The 21,651-nt window shown below is 41.3% G+C and overlaps 1 long non-coding RNA gene across 1 annotated transcript in view; it reads left to right on the forward strand.

Moving 5' to 3' along the window:
* Window positions 1-21,651, forward strand: part of LOC122733700 — a 73,374-nt gene continuing 51,723 nt past the window's right edge. The window contains exons 1-2 of the long non-coding RNA XR_006353945.1: window positions 1-95; window positions 1,018-1,189. This is a non-coding gene — a long non-coding RNA (uncharacterized LOC122733700). The remainder of the gene's footprint in view (window positions 96-1,017; window positions 1,190-21,651) is intronic.

Consider the following 21,651-nt stretch of genomic DNA (forward strand, 5'->3'; position numbering starts at 1 on the left):
CAGGCTCATTACAGCACAGTAATCAAGGCAAAGTTTTCAATCTGGGCCAAAACTATGGACTTGACGTGAATGAATTCCACAGGCAGTTTATCAAGGTTGGTGCTTTGAATTCAGGGCTTTCTTTCTCTGCCAACAAAGCTATTGGAAGCCTTTTTTTTCCCTCAAAAGTGGGAAGCATATTACTGAATTACCTCTTTGATGTTTAATTTACGCTGTGTCAAAGGTGGAGATCAAACTATAGCTCTTTCATATTTGAGGGGAGAAGGGAATGTGAGGGAAAAAACTCTAAAATCTCCCATTGATCATGTAGTCCATTTGTATACCTACCACAGAGTTATCCCTTCCCTTGTGATAAGCAGTGCTGAGCATTCATTTGGACCACAGTTGTATACTGCACTGGAATACTAATAAAATGAACTAACTCTCATGGTGACCCATTCATATAACCCCCAGAGTTGGTAGGCATGCTAGAGGCCATGTAGTCTAATCCAGGGGTAGCTGGTGGCCCAGTGGATAGAACACTAGGCCTGGGGTCTGGAAGACCTGAGTTCAAATATGGTGTCAAACACTAGCTGTATGACCCTGGACAAGTCACTTCACTCTGTTTGCCTCAGTTTCCTCATCTGTAAAATGAGCTGGAGAAGGAAATGCTAACCTACTCTAGGACCTCTGCCAGGAAAACCCCAAATGGGGTCATGGAGAGTCAGACATGACTGAAATAACAATAACAACAACTACTACTGCTACTACTACTACTACTTTAATATTTGAAATCATCTGTGGATCCATCAGTATGAGTACTTGTCCCCTGATAGAAATGATGACCCCTGAACTCCTAGACCTTAATAGATGTTCTTCACAAGTTACCAGTTATCTGGTGGCCACCCTTATTGTCGTGACTGCCTCTCAAGCCTGTCTCACAGGCTTGCTGGGAGGAAAACACTTTATATTTTGAGGAAAACACTGAAAGAATAATAGAAAAGGAGATTTTCTGATTGTTGTTGTTTTTTGCTCTAGACTGGATGATAGGACCTCATTCTCTTGATGGGACCAGTCTTCAAACCTTTCCATCTTGGTAAGAGCTGCCAGGGCTTGGCTTTTCCTGGTCCAGCCTTCCAGATCCCAGGGACAGCACCACATCACAAGGAGGCATTGGAGTAGGACTGAAGAGGAGAACATTTAAATTGAGGTGAGATATGTTGTGAATCTGCTGTCATTTTTTGCTTAAAATTTATTTTCTTTCTCACTTGAGATAATGGTTGGGAATGTGCTATGCCAGTAGGGAGAGGAAGGAACTTTTTGTGAACAGAAACTCAGAAAGACATGATGGAACAAAAAGATGAAAAGATCCTTGGGCATTTCTCCAAGCAGACAACATTATACAGTGCCAATGGAAAGTAATAATTTGCTTTGCAGTTATTCATTGCTTGTATGCATTTTAACACAGATAACCAATCACTCATAACAGTTGTCACACCAGTGATTTAGCCAGCCTTTCACATTTTCATTTATTTATATTTGCCCTATGCCTGAAATACTAGTAGACCAGGAAAGATGGGATGGCAAATGAGATACCAACTGCTGAGGATTTTTAGAGTAGTACTATTGCCAGCAGGACTTCTGTATACTTCTAGCAGTTTGATCTGTTCTGGGCCCAGCTCATTGGTCATGGAAGGCAAAGGGGAGACTTGGTGGAAATTGTGTAGGGTTTACCTATACTGTGATTGCTTGGTGGGTGAGTTTCAGCTCTTGACTTGAACCATTTACATAATGAACACTTGAAGTACGTAGGCCAAGGCCAAGCCTACTGTAATAATTTGGATGAGAGCTGATGAGGGTCTGAACCATGGTGGTGGGAGGGTGGCCACTGTATGATTGAAAAAGATGTGATCGAGGTAGAAACAAGATTTAGCAGCTGATGGACTGTGCTGGGTCAGAGCCAGGAGGTGAGGATGATGCTAAAGTGTCAGGCTTTAGGGGCTTCAAGGATGACAGCATCCCTGGGAAGAAGAAACTGGGAAGAAAGTTTGGGGGAATGGAGGAGAGATGCTGAGTCCTGTCTCGAATGTGCTGAGTTAGTAATGCATATAGCGCCCCTTGGTGGAAATATCTAATAGGCACTTGGCGAGGAAACTTAAGCTCAAGAGAGAGACACTGGGCCTGGATATATAGATTGGTTTTTTTAAATTTATTTTTCCCCTCAATTACATGTAAATAAAAAAATTTAACATTCTTATTTTTCTTTTCAATTTTGAGTTCCATATTTTCTCCCTCTCCTCCCCTTCTCCTTAAGAAGGAAGACACTTTGATATAGATTATATTTGTGCAGTTTGGATATATAGATTATGAGTCTTCTGCATAGTCATAGTAAACTGATGAAGTCCCCAAGTGAGAGAGTGTAGAAATAAAAGAGAGGAGATCCCAGGCCAGAACCTTGGAGGACAGCCTATGGGGAGTGCCCATGACCTGGCTAAAGAGGTTTGAGCTGAACCTAGAACGAGCAACACCATAGAATCCTGGTGGGGTTTTCACATTAAGTCTTGACATTCCGTTAACGTAGCTTCTATAGTATACTGTCTCCCACTTGCCAGAAGTGATGTAAAACACACCAGCAAGGATATGGCTGACTGAGAAGGGATGGATGTTAGTCGTGTAACAAATGTGGGATGTAACAAAGGCACTGGTAACTGCAAAATAGTCTGAGCCTCCATGGCAGGTAGCACATGTTGCAGAGCTACTCTATGGGTGACTGATGGATGAATGTAGATGAGGAGAGACCAGAAATAGGCTGTGGTCTGGTATCATGGATAGAATCCCCAGAGCAGGGAAATCAGAACACCTTAAATATTGAAGTCTGGAGTGTTTACGTGGAATTATTTTGTAGAATGCCAGACTTGGAAGGGACTTCATGAGTTATCTAGGCCTGACCTCTCATTTGATAGGTGGGTAAAATGAGTCTGAGACAGAGGATGGTACCTCTCTGCTTTGGGGAACTTAGTAAATTTGGACCAGGGCAGTAGCTGGGACGAAGCCATTCTGACTTCCAGCCTTTCCCCCAGAATAGTATTAACTTTTCACTCTAAAAGCACCTACCAGAAGCCACAATTAGCTCACCCTTTTCCAGAACAGATAATTCACAATTGCCACGTAAGGCAATTGCCTTGCCCACGTAAACCAGAGTCTCTTGGGGCTGCTAGATGTGAACAGACAGCAAGAGGAAGCAGTTTCGAGGAGCACTTTGGAGCTGCCACTAGTGTTAGAAAGTACAATTGCACTCAGTGGTCTTCAGTAATCACTTACCTGCTGCAGTAGAAGAGAGGGGTGAAGAGGCAATCTTTCAGGGAAGCAAAGTGCTCCCCGGACCATTCACAGTTCACGAATGACTCCTCAAATGGAAGGTTCAAGCGTCCTCTGGGCCTTGGCTACAGATTGACATGGTGGAGCTGTTGCAATCCATCTTCTCAATGATCCATGTGCTACAGAATGAAAATATTAAATAGAATGAAGACTAAATCACCAAGGCATCAGAACAGTGCCCAGTAAGGTGCCTGCTGTCACGTGGAATTGCAACTTTCCTCCTCCATTTACTTTGGTCCTATTTCGAAAGAGGTAAATAGCTCCCCCAAAAGATGGTAGCCTTGGGGCGGCTAGGTGGCACAGTGGATAAAGCACCGGCCCTGGATTCAGGAGGACCTGAGTTCAAATCTGGCCTCAGACACTTAATACTTACTAGCTGTGTGACCCTGGGCAAGTCACTTAACCCCAATTGCCTCACTAAAAAAAAAATGGTAGCCTTTCACCATCTTTCAACAAGCACTGGCTGAGCACCTACTGTGGGCCAGGCACTGTGCTTGGTGTTAGAGGTGCCGAGACAAAAGCCAAATGGCTCCTACCCTAAAACAGCTTGCATTCTATTAAAGAGAAATAGTACAGAACCAGGAGATTAATGATGAAATTCATACAAAGTAATTATAGTTGAAAAAGAGAACTCACAACGATTTCAGCGATTCTTCCCTCTTTTTTGTGTCCTAGATTGGCTGAGAGGTAACACATGGACACTTTCTCAGAATCATATTTTTATATATATATATATATATATATAATTTATAATGAAAATATATTTTAAAATGTAGAATGAATATATATATGTACACACACACACACATATATATACACACACAATTACAGAAAAAAACAAAAGGTTAGTGAAAATAAAAGGTATAATTTGGAACCTCCCCAAATCTTTCCATAGACCCCTAAGGGATCCATGGAGCAGGTGAAGATCCCCTGAGGTTTTGAGATGAGGATGGGTCTAGTATAGGAGGTGGCACTTGGACCTCTAAGCCCTGAAGGAAGCTAGGATTTCTGAGCTGAGGCCAGGAAGGGAATGTCTCGTAGGCATGGGGGCCGGCACTTTATACAAAGGCTTGTAGGTGGAAGATAGAATGGCATGTATAAACATTAAATATGCCATCTGACAGGACACTGGCCAATTCTTTTCCAAAGAGGAGTTGTAATTCTTCCTAAAGAATCCTTCTCTTTAAAGACGTTGCTCCAGTGCCACTTATTATGCAAATCCTTTCCCAATTGCCTCATCTGCCAGTGCCCCCCTCAAACTACCTTGTGTTTAATCTACTTTGTATTTATTCTTTTTCTATCCTGTGTATATTTATATCTATACTTGTTACGTCTTCCATTAGAATGTAAGCTTCTTGCAAGTAGGGAATTATTTCAGTCATTGTCCTTGTATCCCCAGCACAGTGCCTATCACATAGTAGGGGCTTAATAAATATTGGGTGGGTGATTGAGCTATGCATGTAAACTAACCAATGGCAGAGAAAACCAGTCCATAGTAAAGCAGAGCCAAGTAACTGGATCCATGTTGTCATATATTGATCGTGGGTTGTGATGTCTCCCTTATGAACTTGGCCAGCAGTACTTAGGATGGTCTCAGTTGTAATATGAAGCTCTAATGTTGCCCTTCCCCAGGTCAGAAACCTTCTGTGGTACCACACAATGTACTCACTAGAATCTGAATTCCTTTCCCTTGTCACTCATTGCCTTCCATCCTCTGACACCATCCTTTTTGTACCTCTATCATACTCTTCTCCCTCGCATATTCTGTACTGACAATCTGAATTACTTGACACAACCCCCCCCACACACACACACACATCTATTCTATGTTTCCCTGTTCAATACCTTCCATCATAAAATTTCCTTTATCCGGAATTCTCTATCACACCCCACAATTCCCCTGGTAATGACTCCCATTGAAAACTGTCATTCACTCACCAACTGGAGGGTCATTTGGGTTAGCTTGGTCCTCCATTAAATGTAGATTTCATCCTAACTTGAATTCAGGATGGACCAGGATGGAGAAGACTGAAACTGGAAATCCACAAAGGCATATGGGCAAAAGTCAGGAGTCAGAGCATGAGATTGTGGACGTGGATGTGTTTTTAAAGTGAGCACATTGTATCCAAGGAAGTGAGGCAAGGGCCATGCAATATATGAGTACCATTCACCAAGTTCCAAATAGATTCAGGACACTAGCCAGTGAGCTGTGGGACATAAAGGTGCATTTTTTTCCTTTCTTATGGCCTTGATTGGTCTGAGAATCTGGGAAGGGGCTGAGCCTACAACGTAAATAGCTTCAGATGCTGAGGTTAGAAGACTAAGCGCTAGAGAATCCGGTTGGCCTTTATGGATCCTCCCTGAGCTGGTTAAGTCATGAGGTCAGCAACTTTAATCAAATTGCTTCCTTTTTTACCCCTTCTGAGTTCTACCATCCCAAAGGAATGTGATTTTGTATCTTGTCAGTAAGGAATGGGGAGAGTGGTTGATTTTGGAGTATGGCACACTTCAGGGGAGGGGAAGTTGGGGTGGGATGTAGTTTTGCCTGGGGTGTTGGGAGACAAGGCCGGCACTGAGAATGGTCTCCATGGGATGCTGATGCCCACTATAGTGAGATCGATTGTTTGGCATAGATGGGTTTTGAATTTTATGCCATACTACTAAACTTTATAAAGGCCTCATCTAACAGGACCCTCTGGACATGTTGTTCTTCTCTTGGCACACTAATTTATCCCCCAGGAGATCATGTTTTGGAGCTAAGAATACAAAACTGAAAGAAACTCACTGGTATGGACTGGCTCCAAAAAGCATTTCTGACTGGTTTTTTGTTTTTTTTTTCCTCTATGGGGCAATGAGGGTTAAGTGACTTGAACAGGGACACATAGCTAGTAAGTGTCAAGTGTCTGAGACCGGATTTGAACTCAGGTCCTCCTGAATCCAGGGCCAGTGCTCTATCCACTGTGCCACCTAGCTGCCCCTGACTGTGGTTTTATTAGACAAAGGCCGAAGCCTGAGCAACTCTGATGTACAGTTCACTCAGAAGAGCATGCAGACTTCTGGTTCTAAGTCCAAACCTCCATAGAACCCTCCAGTTAGACATGGCTGAGGTTTAGATTCTAAGCAATTCATTAGTCGTGAGGTCTCTCCTTCCTCTCCTTAGGGATTCTTTAAGTGTGGGACATTGTCAGGAGTAGGACCCAGCCAAGCTGGAGTAACCTAGGCTCAACAGTAATAATGATAGCTAGAAGCTATATAGCACTTGAAGGTTTGCAGAAAACTTTAGCTATATGAACCTCAGTTGACCCTCACAACAACCCTGGGAGGTAGGTGTTATTAGTATCCCTGTTTTACAGATTAGAAAACTGAGGCAGACAGAGGCCTAGCACACACAGCTCTTAATAGTCTGAGGCATGATTTGATGGGGGCAGCTAGGTGGCACAGTGGATAGAGCACCAGCCCTGGAGTCAGGAGGACCTGAGTTCAAATCCAACCTCAGACACTTGACACTTACTAGCTGTGTCACCTTAGGTAAGTCACTTAACCCTCATTGCCCAGCAAAAAGGGGGGGGGGATAGTCTGAGGCAGGATTTGAACTCAGGTCTTCCTGACTATGGACTTAGTACTCCCTGACCACATTGTCTAAATGCCAAGGCCATGGGTATGACCTCATTCATTTCAGGTAACTATTTGGCCACTTGGATTACAGTCATTGAATTAAATCACCAAATTCAATCAAAATAATGGACCTTTGTTTGTATATTCTCAACCTTTGGTATATTGATACCCTCTCCCTTATCCCACCCCCCACTAAGTAATGTGCCCTCCCTCCCTGCCTTCAATTTGTAAAGCTGTTGAATGGTATATTATCTAGCCGTGTCATCTTACTTAAATCTCAAAGAGATAAAGTCTAGGATCTTTAATTTTAAAAGGTGACATTCCCTGAAATGATTAGAGATACTCTTGAGACAAGTCTTGGCTGAGGCAAATACATCAAAATTCTGCTGAGTGAGTGTGCTGCACCCATCTGTCACTAGTTATAATATTAATTTGGCAGTTAGTGAGAACTTTGGAGACCGGGACTAGTTACTATAGCCTCACTTTTCTGGTTCTTGTTGAGAGAAATGCTTTGGGGTGGGCTATGATATCATTTTAATCATAAAACAAATGAAACTCTGTCCAAGTGAGGTTATTTATAACAGGATTTTATTTATATGCATATTTGATCATTTTTTTAGAATAAAAATTAGACAAAGGATGGCCTGCAGGACAAACTTGTACTGTTCAGAGATGTTGAAGTGGTTGTGAGCCCTGTGGGTGTTGTTCAGCAGGGTTATATTGGGGTCAGGCCTTGGATATCCCAGTGTTCTTCTTGTGTAGTCCCAGGTCTCACCAAGCAGGACACAGAAGACGATGAAGGCCTGGTATAATGGGAACAGCATCTCCAAGCAGATCTTGTACATCAGGGTAAAGATGATCCCCCTGCCAATTTGTAGGCAGTAGTATCACAGGATGTTGATGCCAACAGGGATAACAAAGAGGTTGTAGGAACCTTGCTGAAGACTCCTCTGAGACCTCTTAGAATTCACATAGCACTTTGTATTGTCTTTGTATATTTATCTTGTATTATTTTGCATTATAGTTGTGTGCGTGTGTGTGTGTGTGTGTGTGTGTGTGTGTGTGTGTGTGTGTGTGTGAGAGAGAGAGAGAGAGAGAGAGAGAGAGAGAGAGAGAGAGAGAGAGAGAGAGAGAGCCCACACACGCACGCACAGGGACTTGGTTTATTGAATGGAATTGAATTTGTTTAACAAAATTCTCTCCAGGCTGACTTATTGGTTTTCTGACATCATACTGTCCACATATCTATTCTGCCTTGCATCATAGATTTCAATATCATTATGCTGAGGAACCAGGGTCTCAAATATCGACTTCCCCAAATGAAAGGAATAGGGCAGCTTTATATGCCCCACGTAAAAGAAATGCTTAAAATACAAAGAGATTCAGAAGTATGTATTAAAACCTAAAACATGTTAGTGACCCCTAACTCCCCCCGCCCCCATTAGGTTCCATTTGTTTCCCTTTTACCTCTATGATCAAATACATTGCCATTTGGAGGAATTTACAAGGGGTTTCTAATCTTTCTCGTCAGCCTTATTGTACTTTATTCCCCTTCTGCCAGCTTGGGCTCCAAATGAAATGGTCTTTCTCTTTTTCCTCACTAGACACTCTATCTCCCACCTCTACTCTTTTGTACTAGCTGTTTCCCATGCCCCCTCCTCAGCTTTACGTCTTAGAATCCCTCCTTTCTTTAAAAACTTGGCTCAGTTGGGTGCTCCCTTCTCCATGATGCCTTTCTTTCTTCCCACTATCTGCTAGTGCCTTTCTCTGAAATCACCTTTGAAAATTTTTCCATGGACTTATAGAAGATCTGTGTCATTGCCCTTGCTAGAATGCAAGCTCCTTGAAGGCAAAGGAAGCTTCATTTTTACCTTTATACCCTATGCCTGGCACACATTAGGAGCTTAATGTTTATTGATGGATTGATATCTCTTTGCCTCTATATGTTATGGTACACACAGCAATGGCGTATGTATAGACATACCTATGTGTCTGTGCACATAGTCTGCATTATCACCCACAGATTTGCCTTTGTACTGTGGCATATATGATCATGCATGTAGCTATGCTAATGCATGTATGCAATGGTGTCCACGTACATACAATCATGTCACTCACACTTGTTTTCAAATCTACTGAAATCATATGCAAATTATCAGAATAATTTTGTCCCCTCTACAAAAATATTTGGGGAAGTGGGTTACCTGATTCTCACAGGCCTATTGATCATTGAATTTAACCAATTTGGGGTGCAAAGGGGTAGGGGTGTGCAGTTACTAGCCTCTGTGCATATGTGGAGACATGGCATGAAGGTAATCACATCAGTATACTGCCCCAGTCATTCAAACTTTTTTTTTTTTTTTTTAGTGAGGCAATTGGGGTTAAGTGACTTGCCCAGGGTCACACAGCTAGTAAGTGTTAAGTGTCTGAGGCCAGATTTGAATTCAGGTACCCCGACTCCAGGGCCGGTGCTCTATCCACTGCGCCACCAGCTGCCCCCAGTCATTCAAACTTAAAGGTTCCATGGGCTTCTGTTAAGTTGCCTTGGAAACCCTGAACCAGAATTGTGTGCGCAGTGTCACAAAGTAGTCTCAAAAGACAGCAGGGGATCTCTCTGTTAGCCTGGAGAAAGCAGAGCATCCAGGAGGATGATGGAGGCCCCTGTTCATAAGAGAACAGCCCCCTGATGCCCTCCCAGGCCTGAAATAAAGAATTCATCATATCTTCGGTCAAAACTAACACTCAAAAAAGATGGTTGGGATAATAATAGGCTGGAGGTAAGAGAAGATTAGAAAAATTAACCCATGGGCATAGAACTACTGGCCTTTGACTTTCAAAACTTTTACCTAGTTCTGACAGAACCATAAAGGCAAACACACAAGCACAGCCAGACACCTCCCTACAGATGTTTCTTCATTCCTGCAAACATTCTTATTTCCTTTAAGGTGGCCTTCAATGGGGAGGGGAATGAGTGGATAGCGAACTGAGTGTCCTGTGGGCATCTCAGACTCAGTATGTCCAAAGAAGAACTCATGTCATTCTCCCCAAATTCTCCCTTCTTGCAAATGTCTGTTACTATTACCATTACCCAATTACCATTGAGGGCACTACCATCCTCTTGGTCATCCAGACAAGGAGCTTCATTGACGTCTTATACCCTTCATCTACATCCACCATTCCCCAGCCCAGCCCCTCCCCATATTTTATCTGTTGCCAAGTTTTATTGTTTCTACCGTCACAACATTCTAGGTATTTCCCCTTCTTTCGATTTACTACCTTGTTGGAGCATCCCATTACCTCATGCTGAGACTATGGTAATAGCCTGCTGGTTGGTCTCCTTGCCTTAAGTTTCTCCCCACTAGAGTCCAACATCTACTCATCTGCCAAAGTGTTCTCCTTAAATTGCAGTTCTGACCATGGCACTGTTGCCCCCTGCCTCCCACCCCCCACTCCCAACTCAGTAAGCTCCAGTGGTTCCCTATTACTTCTGGGATCAAATATAAAATATCCTATTTGGCATTCAAAGCCCTTCCCAACCTGGGCCCTTCTTGTCTTTCCAGTCTCCTAATGCTATACTTCCCTCTATGCACTTGACAATCCAGCAACACTTGCTTCCTTGCTGTTTCTCTCCTGATCTTGTCCCCAGTGCCTGGAATATTCCCCCTCCTTACCTCCACCTCTGGGCTTCCTTCAAGACTCAGTTCAAATCAAACCTTCTGTAGGAGGCCCTATAAATGTCTTCCCTCTGAGAATCCCTTCTACTCTGTATATATCTTGTATGTACAGAATTATTTTCATACTATTTCCATCCTTAGCATTTAAGTTACTTAAGGAAAGGACCGTGATTTTGACTACTTTTGTATTCCTGGTGCTTAGCCCAATAGTTTGAACATATTGCTTAATAAATGCTTGTCGACTGACTGATTGAATGGAAGAGAGGGAGGACAAGCCTTTGGCAGCATCCTGGGGAAGGTAAGCTGTTGTATTATCCATGGGCAACCATATGTGATGTTTAAAAAGGTTTGAGAAACGTAGTTTCTGGGTAATTTAATCATTTTATTAATAAGGCCAGCAGGTTATTAATAAAAGGATGGTTATTTGGGTGTCTCTCTTAGACCAAAGACAATCATGGTAGAGGGCCTTATAGCTTATATACCCTTCAAGCTATACCAGACTACCCCCATCCTTGGGTTATCTAGACAAAAAGATTTGTCTCTACCCAAGCTTGAGTAGAACTTAATGGGCTTCCCCACCTTAGATTAAATTCCTTGCAAGGTTGGGTAGTGTCTGATTAAGATCTAGGAGAGTTAATACAAGCTTATCAGTAATGTCCTACTAGAAAACTAAACTTAATAGCAGGAATTTGGAAGTAGAGGGGATGGCTCCGAATCTTCCTAAGGTATTGGTTATTAATAATCATTTCTCACACATCCCCTTCTTTTCCCAGCATCTTCCTAGAAACCTTCAAAGGGCTGGCGTAGCCTCCACAGGGGATGCTTCTTTCTTTCTTGTTTTCTTATTGGTACCACAGGACCTGCTACGTCTGGCCTTGGTTTAGCTCACTGTGTCTGTAGGACTCCAATACGAGCATATCTCATCTTCAGTTTGCAGCTTTCTTCCTTATTCATTATCTTTGACCTGGCCATAATCCTATTCCCTTGGCACCTTCCATAGACCTTTCACATACCCACCAGCAGCACCCCAACCACCACAAACAACAACAGCAAACACATCTCCATGGCTTCTGTGGTCCTGGCAAAATGAGTGGAAAAAATACTAAGACTGAGGTCTCCTGAATCAGTGTTCTCTTTCCTATATCCCATACCTATTGCTTCCATAGAGGAAAAAGAATCACATCTCTTAGAAACGAAAGAAATGCCCCAGAATTCCAAAGCATGTCCTACTTTGGGTTTCCAGAGGCTGCTGCTTTGTTTTGTTTTGTTTTGTTTTGTTTTGTTTTGTTTTGTTTTTGTGGGGCAATGGGGGTTAAGTGACTTGCCCAGGGTCAGACAGCTAGTAAGTGTCAAGTGTCTGAGGCCAGATTTGAACTCAGGTACTCCTGAATCCAGGGCCAGTGCTCTATCCACTGTGCCACCTAGCTGCCCCTCCTTCTTTCTTTTTAAAAAAATATCAATGTCTTTGGATTTTCATCTTCATTTCCAAATTAAGCCCTGCCTTGTAATAAAAAATAAAATAAAAAGCCATTTGGCCAAACCAAGCAACATATTAACCAAATAATCCAACAGGAGAGGCTTGGAGTACCCCACCTCTACAAAGAAGGGAGATGGATTTACTCATCTCTTCTTTGAGGGCCAAACTCAATCATTATAATTACACAGTGTTTAGTGTAATTTTTTTATCATTCACGTTATTGTTTAGATAATGTTTCTTTCCTTCTGCTCGTTTTCCTTTGTTTCAGTTTATATGAGGCTTCCTATGCTCTGTACTCTTCATATCCATCTTTCCTTATGATGCAATGATATCCCATTCCATTCACATACCACAGTTTGTTTAGCTATTTCCAAGTTATTGGGCATCTCCTTGGTTTCCAGGTTTTTTTGCTAGTACAAAAAATGATGTCTTAAATCTTCTTCAGGAAGTCTTGTTCATGTTAAGCTAGGACCTTACCCTTTGACCTCACATATCACTAAAGTGCTGTACCTCTTTAACACATTTATTAGGTGATACATTAGAATTATTTGTTTGTGTTTTATCACACTGCTGGACCATTTCTTATATCTTTGTATGATTCTGGCGTGTGGTAATACACATTACATATCATGACGGCATGGTGTGATGAAAGTCCAGATTTGGAGTGCCAAAACCTTGGTACAAATCCTGGATTTTGTCACTAGTGGGATTCTAGGCAAGTCACTTAAACTTTCTAACCCTCAGATCCTCATCTGTAAAATGAAGATTAGATTAGATGATCTCCAAGGTCCTTCCTGTAATCCTATAAATAAATGAATGTTGAATTAGTTTTTCCACCAAAACTTCCCACCATCTTCCTAGGCACACAGGCTTGAAGTCTTGGTGTCCTCTTGGCTTTTTACTTCTCTTTCACCCATCTCCCCTTCACCAACTGCCCCTGCTTCCCTGCAGAACCTGCCCTGCCCTGGAGCCCCACTGTACTGATACCAGGCTTCTCTTCACTGCTTACTATCCAGCCATCTCTTTGACATTCATCTAATTGGACGTACATACTTCTGTTACTGCCCCCTTCCACCCTCCCCCCTTTTGGAACCATTGATCTTCCCCGATTGGAATGCAAACTCTTTAAAGGCAAGGCCCTTTTTCCTTTTGCATTTCTATCCCTAGTGCTTAACACACTGTTTGGCATGTAGTAAATATTTAATAAAGGTTTTCTTTTTTCATCCATTTACTTATTCATTCATCCACTTATTTATTTCTCTACCCAGTCATTTATTAAGCTCTGTCAACTCTATATCCATGATGTCTTTTGAATCTGTTCCCTGCTTCTCTATTCATACAGTCACCACCCCAATTTAGGTCCTTATCACCTCTCACCTGGCCTACCATAATGGCTTCCTCACTGTTTGCCTTTACTGGCTGATAAACCATGTGGCAAAGAATACAAAACTCTATGACTTGCCATTCAACGCTTTTCCCATTCTATAACCAACACCTCCCCTCACCCCTATCTTAATATTTCCATCTTTATTTTACTTATTTGCCTCCTTTACTCAATAGACATTCCTGCAACACTGAGCTAATCTGTTTCCCTGGAATGGATCCTCTCCTCCCATGATGCATTAGTGTGGAAGATAACTCCCTCTTCCTGTTGAGATACTTTTCTTACCTCAAACCCCCTTAGGTGGCGCCTCTTCCCTGAAGCCTCTCTGAGCTCCCCCCACCCCACCCCCAAGCTGAACAAAACTTTTTCTTCCTCCCCTTTTCTGACAGAAATGTGTCTGGGATTTTTCCTTTGCCCCACAGAGCCTTCTTTGTGACATATTTATTTGTTGTGTGTCTTCTCTTCGCTAATAAACTCCAAGCTTCCAGAGGAGGAAAGACTATTATTTTTTCATCTTTCTAGTCCAGCCACCTAGGACAGTGCCCAGCAGGTGCTTAATAATTGTTTTGAAAGCCTTCAGCCTTATGCAGGGTACCTTTTGTAGCTGTTGCCTCATTACCTTTTTCCAGGTGACCACACAATAAATCTTTTCCTCTGCAATTTTTCTTGCTTATAGTTTTTAGAAAAAAATATTTCCTCCTCAATTCTCTATAGTACTTAGATGTATATTTTATGTGGCAATCACAAGAAATAAATCTTTATTAACAACTTTCAAGACACAGTTAGGAAATGCCGTACCCAGCCAAGCCATGCTCTCATTCTAAATGGCTTGGTTTGGGATTCTCTGAGTACAGATCTAGCTTAGGAGACTTGTTGTTGTTGTTATAGCTAGTGTGCCAGGTACTGTGCTAAGCATATTACACCTTATCATCTCATTTGATCCTCACAACAACCCTGGGAGGTAGGTGCTATTGTGATCCTCATTTTACAGATGAGGAAACTGAGGCAAACAGAAGTTAAGTAACTTGCCCAGAGTCACACAGCTAGTAAATATCTTAGGTCAAATTTGAACTCAAGTCTTCCTGACTTCAGGCCAGGCCCTGCATCTGCTTTCACCACCTAATTGCCTGGGGCAAGTTTTCCTCCCTCTGAATGAAGCATTGTGCCTATGCAGAGTTTACCCAGTTTAAGGATTCATATGGCACTGGTAGGAAGGAATGGGATCCGATTTCATATATGCTTCCTTCCTAACTTGAAGGAGCTAGGATTTAACTGCACAGGCCCTTCTTCTGCAGACAGCCTTTGGGAGTGGTGACCAAAAAATAAAAATCATTGCCCTGTGGCTGACCCTCCAATCGTGAGCCTCTCTAAACATAGCTAGGCTCCTCCTTGCACCAAAGAGAAATAGTCCATTGCAAAACCCATTTATAACCTTTATAGTACCCACTAGAGAGACATCATGGGAGTGCTGCATGACCCTGGGAAGGTCACTTAACCTCTCTGTAGGCCAGTTTCCTCTTCTGTAAAATGACTTGATGGACTCTAAGGCCTTTTCCAGCCTTGATTCAGTGAGCTTGTGAGCCTGTGATGTTGAGTTCTCTTACAATAGCATTTGAAAATCTTAAATCTCCTTCATGCCATGCTATGCAGAATAATCAGAGAAGGGATTTAATGGAAGATGTGGATATGTATGTACATTCACAGATATGTGTATGTATCTATCAATGTATGGATATATATATAAATATAGTCCTGTATAATAGAAATATATCTGAATGCATATATAAAAATATATATAATATATTTGTATTATAATAAATATATACATAAAATATATTTCTATTATACTGTAATATATTTATCTTATAAAATATATAAAGTATATGAAATATATAATATAAATATAGACACCTTTGAACATGTGTGTATATGTATGCGCATATATACATATATACATACGTGAGTGTGTATGCTCTGGGCCATTGGTTTAACATATATCATATATTCTGAAGGCCCTGGGCATATTCAGTTATTCATTCCAAAATTATCTAGTTGAGTGTCTACCCAGTGTATACTACTGCTTATAAGAAGCTTGTGAAACCACATTCGAATCCAGTTGGCTTCCTTGCTAAGACATTGACTACTTTGCTTCATACTGGTGTCCAGATCTGTCAAGGCAGTGGAGAATTGAGGCAGTTAACTTAGTAGGGGACAGAGGACATATCCAAATAGCAGCAATAAGTGCCATCTCAGTTCAGAGAAAGGAACATCATTTTATGTTGGGCTCATCAGAGCAGGCTCCTGGGCCTTGAGACTGAGATGGGATTTTGACTGGCAGTTGGAGGGTAATTGCAACCAAATTAGACTGACCAGAATACTTAGTCAGACTGATTTATTCGAGGTTGTCAAGATTGCTCTGCAGCCTGTACTAGAGACATTGGTCCCCTCTACTCATGTAATTTCCTGGTGGCACTGGACTAATCAAAGGAATATATTTTTGGTGCCAATCAAGTTTAGTCTCCCTTGTGCTGATCTGGCTAATTGTATGATCAAATGACAGTAATATAAGCACATAAAAATGTTGCCCTGGGTTACATCAGGGTTAGTTTCCCCAGACTAGAATTTTGTCTCTAAATGGTGATCTCAAGGCTTCTGGGAAGGAGCATCTGATTATTTTCTTTTTAACTTCCTCTTCAGAGGTTTCAATTTAATTCCATTTATTTCAATAAGCATTTCTAAGCACCCACTATGTGCTGTGTGCTATGCTAGTTGCAAAGGGGATGGGTAAAAAGATATGACAAAGCAGTCCCCACCCTTAGAAGCTTACATTCTATTAGAATGCCTCCAACTTCCCCCAGTAACTGACAAGAATCTTGTAGCCTTAGAATTGACCTAAGCCTTTCATGGACTCCATTTTCTTTGGCCCGGGCTGTTGTTGATCTATATACTGACTCTGTAGGGAATGTAATTGTCATGATTGCAAAAATGGGTGCATATATTTCTCTTATCCTATGCAATGTTTTTATGAATTTGTGTCGACTCTGCCAATGACTTAGTATATACGCATGTCTTAAAATGCTGAAAACTTAAGCAGTAAAATGATGTGGGTGAATTGTAGTGAAAAGAACATTTGTGATCTGGGTTCAAATCCTGGTTCCGAAATTTATCAACTATGGAATCTTTAGACAAGACACCCTCTGAGACTCAGTGTCCTGAACTGTAAAATGGGGATCCATTGCCTACCTCCCAAGAGTTGTTATGCTATTGCTTTCGCAGCTTCTACTCCTAACAGAAGTTTGAGGTGCCAATCTGTTAGCAGACTTCTACTCCCATGTGAAGAACACTTATTTACATCAAATAATGCTGTTCTGTTCAATAATTCAAGCTCATAATTGAAATATCTTGTGTGGAAGGCCCATAGGAAGCAAGCTGCAGAATTCTGGGAAAAGAATTTGTCTCTTAATGAGGTGCAAAATTCACTCAATTTTTCTATCAGAATATGCCTGCTAAGTTTTGGGCCTCTGGAAGAATAATTTATGAAGGAAGCCTCAAACAAAGTATGCCTGAAATCAGTCTTCTTTAATAAGCACCTGGAACCCACTGTTTTCAAACAGAAATGAGCAAGGGTTATTGAATTTAGGATCCAACAGGGAACTCTATGCCCATTCTCTTTATATATTAATGCAAGAGAACTAAAGAGACATATGCATCCTCACATACCCATCAAGAATGGCACCAGAGGGTTCACTCCATCGGAATGTGTGGCCCCAACTGTTTTCTTTTTCTGTTAATGAACATCATGACATCCATTGAGGAAAGAAGTGAGGAGAAAAAATTCACTTAAGGAGAATTTCTCCTGGGGTAGAAGGAAGAAAGAGCATAGACTTAGAGATGTTATTGAAAGCAGTGAATAAGGGCAGCTAGGTGGCGCAGTGGATAAAGCACAGGTCCTGCATGCAGGATGACCTGAGTTCAAATCTAGCCTCAGACATTTGTCACTTACTAGCTGTGTGACCCTGGGCAAGTCACTTAACCCCCATTGCCCTGAAAAAAAGAAAGCAGTGAATCTGATAAATATAATAATAATAATAATAATAATAACAACAATTAGGATTTATACAGAACTTTACAGTTTGCCATCCATCCACTTTTCAAATATTATCTCATTTTTTCGTCATAACAATATTGGGAAGTAGGTGTCATTATCCCCATTTTGCAAATGAGTAAACTGAGGTGGTGTTGGTTTTGGGTCGTTTCAGTTCTGTCTGACTTTCAATGGCCCCATTTGGGGTTTTTCTTGACAAAGATACTGGAGTGGTTTGCAATTTCCTTCTTCAGATCATTACAGATGAGGAAACTGAGGCAAACAGGATTAAGTCACATTCCCAGAGTCACCCAGCTAGTAAATTCTGAGACCTTAGTCCTCTGGACCCCAGGGTGGTGGGTCTATATATTGCACCCATGCCTAGTTGCCCCTTAGGCAGAGATTAAGTGACTTGTCCAGGGGCACATGGCTAATAAGTATCTGAAGCAGGATTCCAATTGAAATCTTCCTAATTGCAAATCCAGCAGTCTATCCCCTACTCTACCTTGTTGCCATTATAGAATAATGAAAAACTGAAGGGAATTGAAACAGGAGACAATAAAGGGTCATCATGGTATTAGTGTCCTGAGACCAGGAGAACACCACTATTAGGGGTTTTCTATGTGTTTGGGTTAGATTCACCACTTTCACCACATAGCTGCAATGCTCATTGGCTCTGGTAGGTGGCGTGGTAGAGAGAGCATTTGCCCTGAAGTTGGGAGGACCTGAGTTTAAAACTCACCTAAGACACTTCCTAGCTGTGTAACCCCGGGGAATTCACTTAACCCCAATTGCCTCAAACATCCAGCACCATCTCCAGTTGTCCTGATATAGATATAGATATAGATATAGATATGGATATGGATGTAGATATAGATTATAGATATAGATGTAGACGTAGATATAGATATCTTGCCACTAAACTCAGATGACTCTGGAGGAGAGAATGAGGCTGGCGACTGCACAGCCCTCTCTTGATTAAATCCAATTTATTGTAAGTCATGACATCACCCTGATATCATGGTCCTCCTAGAGAAGGAAGGACAAACAGAAACAGTGTAATTCCAATTAAACTTGAAAATGTGTCACAGGTATGTTTTTTCCTTCGGAAAGCTGGTTGTTAAACAGTTACCAGAATACTCCTTTCATTTGTTCTACTATTAACTCTTTTCACTAGCTATGATCTCGAACAAGCCAGCACTCCCTGATGTAAGTACTATAAGAGGGTTAAACTTATCTGATTTCTAAAGGTCTTTCTTGCACCAGGAATCTATTATAGCCATCTTTTACTGCCATATCTGTCTGGAATCCATAGAGCCAAGGAGTCTGTGTATAGATTTCAGGGGCTTCATGACTTTGGATGGGGAAGAAAGGACACTTTAATTTTCACTCTCCTTTGGTTTCCTTTGTCTTCCTGTGTATCTTATTTTATGTATTTAAATGCATTATTCTGAGAAAGGTTCTATAGGCTTGAGCAGGCTGCCAGAGGGGTCCAAGTTTAAAGGTTAAGAATCCCTAAATGAGGGGCAGCTAGGTAGATAAAGCACAGGCCCTGGATTCAGGAGGACCTAAGTTCAAATCTGGCCTCAGACACTTGACATTTACTAGCTGTGTGACTCTGGGCAAGTCACTTAACCCTCATTGCCACGCAAAAAAAAGAATCCCTGATTGGGAGAGAGGGAGAAAAATAATCAAGTAAAAAGTAAAAAGTACATAGCAGGGAACAAAAGGAAACCAACAAGGAAGCAAAGAAAAGCTGGGCAAATTTGAAAACTATGTGTAATATTTATTATATAGGTTTTCTTGAAATAGAAATTTATTGATTTATATTGAATCTCTTCCTATATTCTACTGTGTACATGGCAACATTTTTTTTCTTTCCTCATTTTGTATTTAAGTCTAAAATTTAAAAAAAATACAAAAAAAGAATCCCTGATCTACAAGGAGTTCAATACTATTTACACACTGTTTCATCTAAGACTATTGACACAGAACACCCCTCCTGTCTCCTCCCCATCCCCAGTACTGGCATGGTTACAGGCAATCTGGAGGACTCGGGATTTCAGGGGTTATAATTTTTGCCAGCTGCATATGTTAAAATGCATTCTCCACCAGCCTACACCCTGTCATTCAAGGCTGGGCATGATGATCATTGTGAACACCTGTTTTATGAGTTATTGTCAAGGGGAGCTGTCCACATAGCAGAACTGACACAGTTCAGAATAGGGATCAACACCAAGAAAGAAAACATTTTTTGTCCGGTTCCCAGATTGAATGACAGATTTGCACCACCAACGTGAGCCCAGTGCCTTCAATCCCTGACATCAGCAGAAGAAGCAACATTGACGAGTTTATTTTAGAGCAAGCATGGCCTGACACATTCTTATAATATATGGAAGAAGTATTAAAATTCATTTGTAACAATTACATTGAAAAGGAAGTGTACCTTGAAGTGATAATGTTGAAATGTTTGATTTTCATTCCCACTATTAAATGAAATTGACCAGAATAAGATGAAATTGACCAGAATGGGAGAAGCAAGAAGAGAGAGTTCGGAAATAGTTCTATGTTAAAGGTGAATGGTTTAATTAGAGATTGAAGGGAGAAAAATAATGTTGAGTAATTACAAGTGTTGAGTCTGATTTGAGCACCATAGTTATAATAAGCTCTTGTGTCTTAATATCTTCTATTTGGTAGGTTATGTGTCAGCAGCTTCAAGGAGGAAAGTAGGCATAGCAAATTAAGGCAGAGTACTCCTTACTTCATATGCTTTGAGGTGGCCAATAGATCTATACATCAACTCTCTCATTTTACTGATGAGGGAACTATGACAGAGAGTGAAGTGACTTCCCTAAGGTCACACAAGTAGGCACCACAGTGCACAGAGGGCTAATCCTGGAGTCGGGACAACCTGAGTTCAAGTTCAGCTTCAGAAACTTCCTGGATGTGGGACCCTTGGCAAATCACTTTGCTGCTGTCTGTGTCAGTTTCTTTATCTGTAAAATGGGGATCATAATAACACCTACCTCCAAGGGTTGTTGTGAGGATCAAATAAAATATATTTCTAAAGCCCTTAGCACAGTGCCTGGCACATAGTAGACATTATAGAAATGCTAGCTAACTAGTAGTAATAGCAATAGTGGTGGTGGTGGTGGTGGTGGTGGTGGTGGTGGTAGTAGTAGTAGTAGTAGTAGTAGTAGTAGTAGTAGTAGTAGTAGTAGTAGTAGTAGTAGTAGTAGTAGTAGTAGTAAGTGGTAGTGTTCGGATTCAAGCCTAGCCTTTTGAACTTCTATTTCAGATACCATTCTGCTCATTCCACCATACCTCAGTGTCTAGTGCTCAGCTCCAGAATAACTGAATGGACCATCAACTTGGTTCAGTATAAGGATTATGAGAACAGAACTTGTAGAAGTTTGGGGACAGGGAGCAGGGCAAAATGAGCCTTGGGTTAGCTTCCCAGACATGATGGAAATGGCTTTGAAAGTTCCATAGAGTTCTTTATAGATCTTGGGAACCAGTGTAGTCGAGTGTCAAGGTTTCTGGAATGAGAATCAAAGGGGTTGAATTTAAATTCTACCTCTTTCACCTGGTACATCTGTGACCTTGGGTGAGTAATTTTCCCTCTCTGGGCCTCAGTTACCTCATCTGTAAAATTGGTGGGTTGGACTAGGTGGCTTCTAAGGTTCCCTTCATTTCTAAATTAATGATCTTTAGGCTCTTCCCAAGTAAAAATGGCTGAGTGCTATGAGAAGTATTTGCACATGATGCATTTTCTCTGTTGTCAGGAGAAGGGGAAAAACACCAGAACAATTTCACTTGTTTTTCCCACTAGGGATTCGTATCCAGGACAGCCATGTTAGCTTCTTAAAATCATCAAAAATCACTTTAGTTCATATTCTAAAAGAATATACAAAACATATGAATTCCTTTAGTTTACTTTTTATTTCTTTTTTTTTTTTTTTGGTGAAGCAATTGGGGTTAAGTGACTTGCCCAGGGTCACACAGCTAGTAAGTGTCAAGTGTCTGAGTCTGGATTTGAACTCAGGTCCTCCTGAATCCA

The sequence above is a fragment of the Dromiciops gliroides genome, chromosome X (genome assembly GCF_019393635.1).
Source record: "Dromiciops gliroides isolate mDroGli1 chromosome X, mDroGli1.pri, whole genome shotgun sequence".
In the NCBI taxonomy this organism is placed as follows: Eukaryota; Metazoa; Chordata; class Mammalia; order Microbiotheria; family Microbiotheriidae; genus Dromiciops; species Dromiciops gliroides.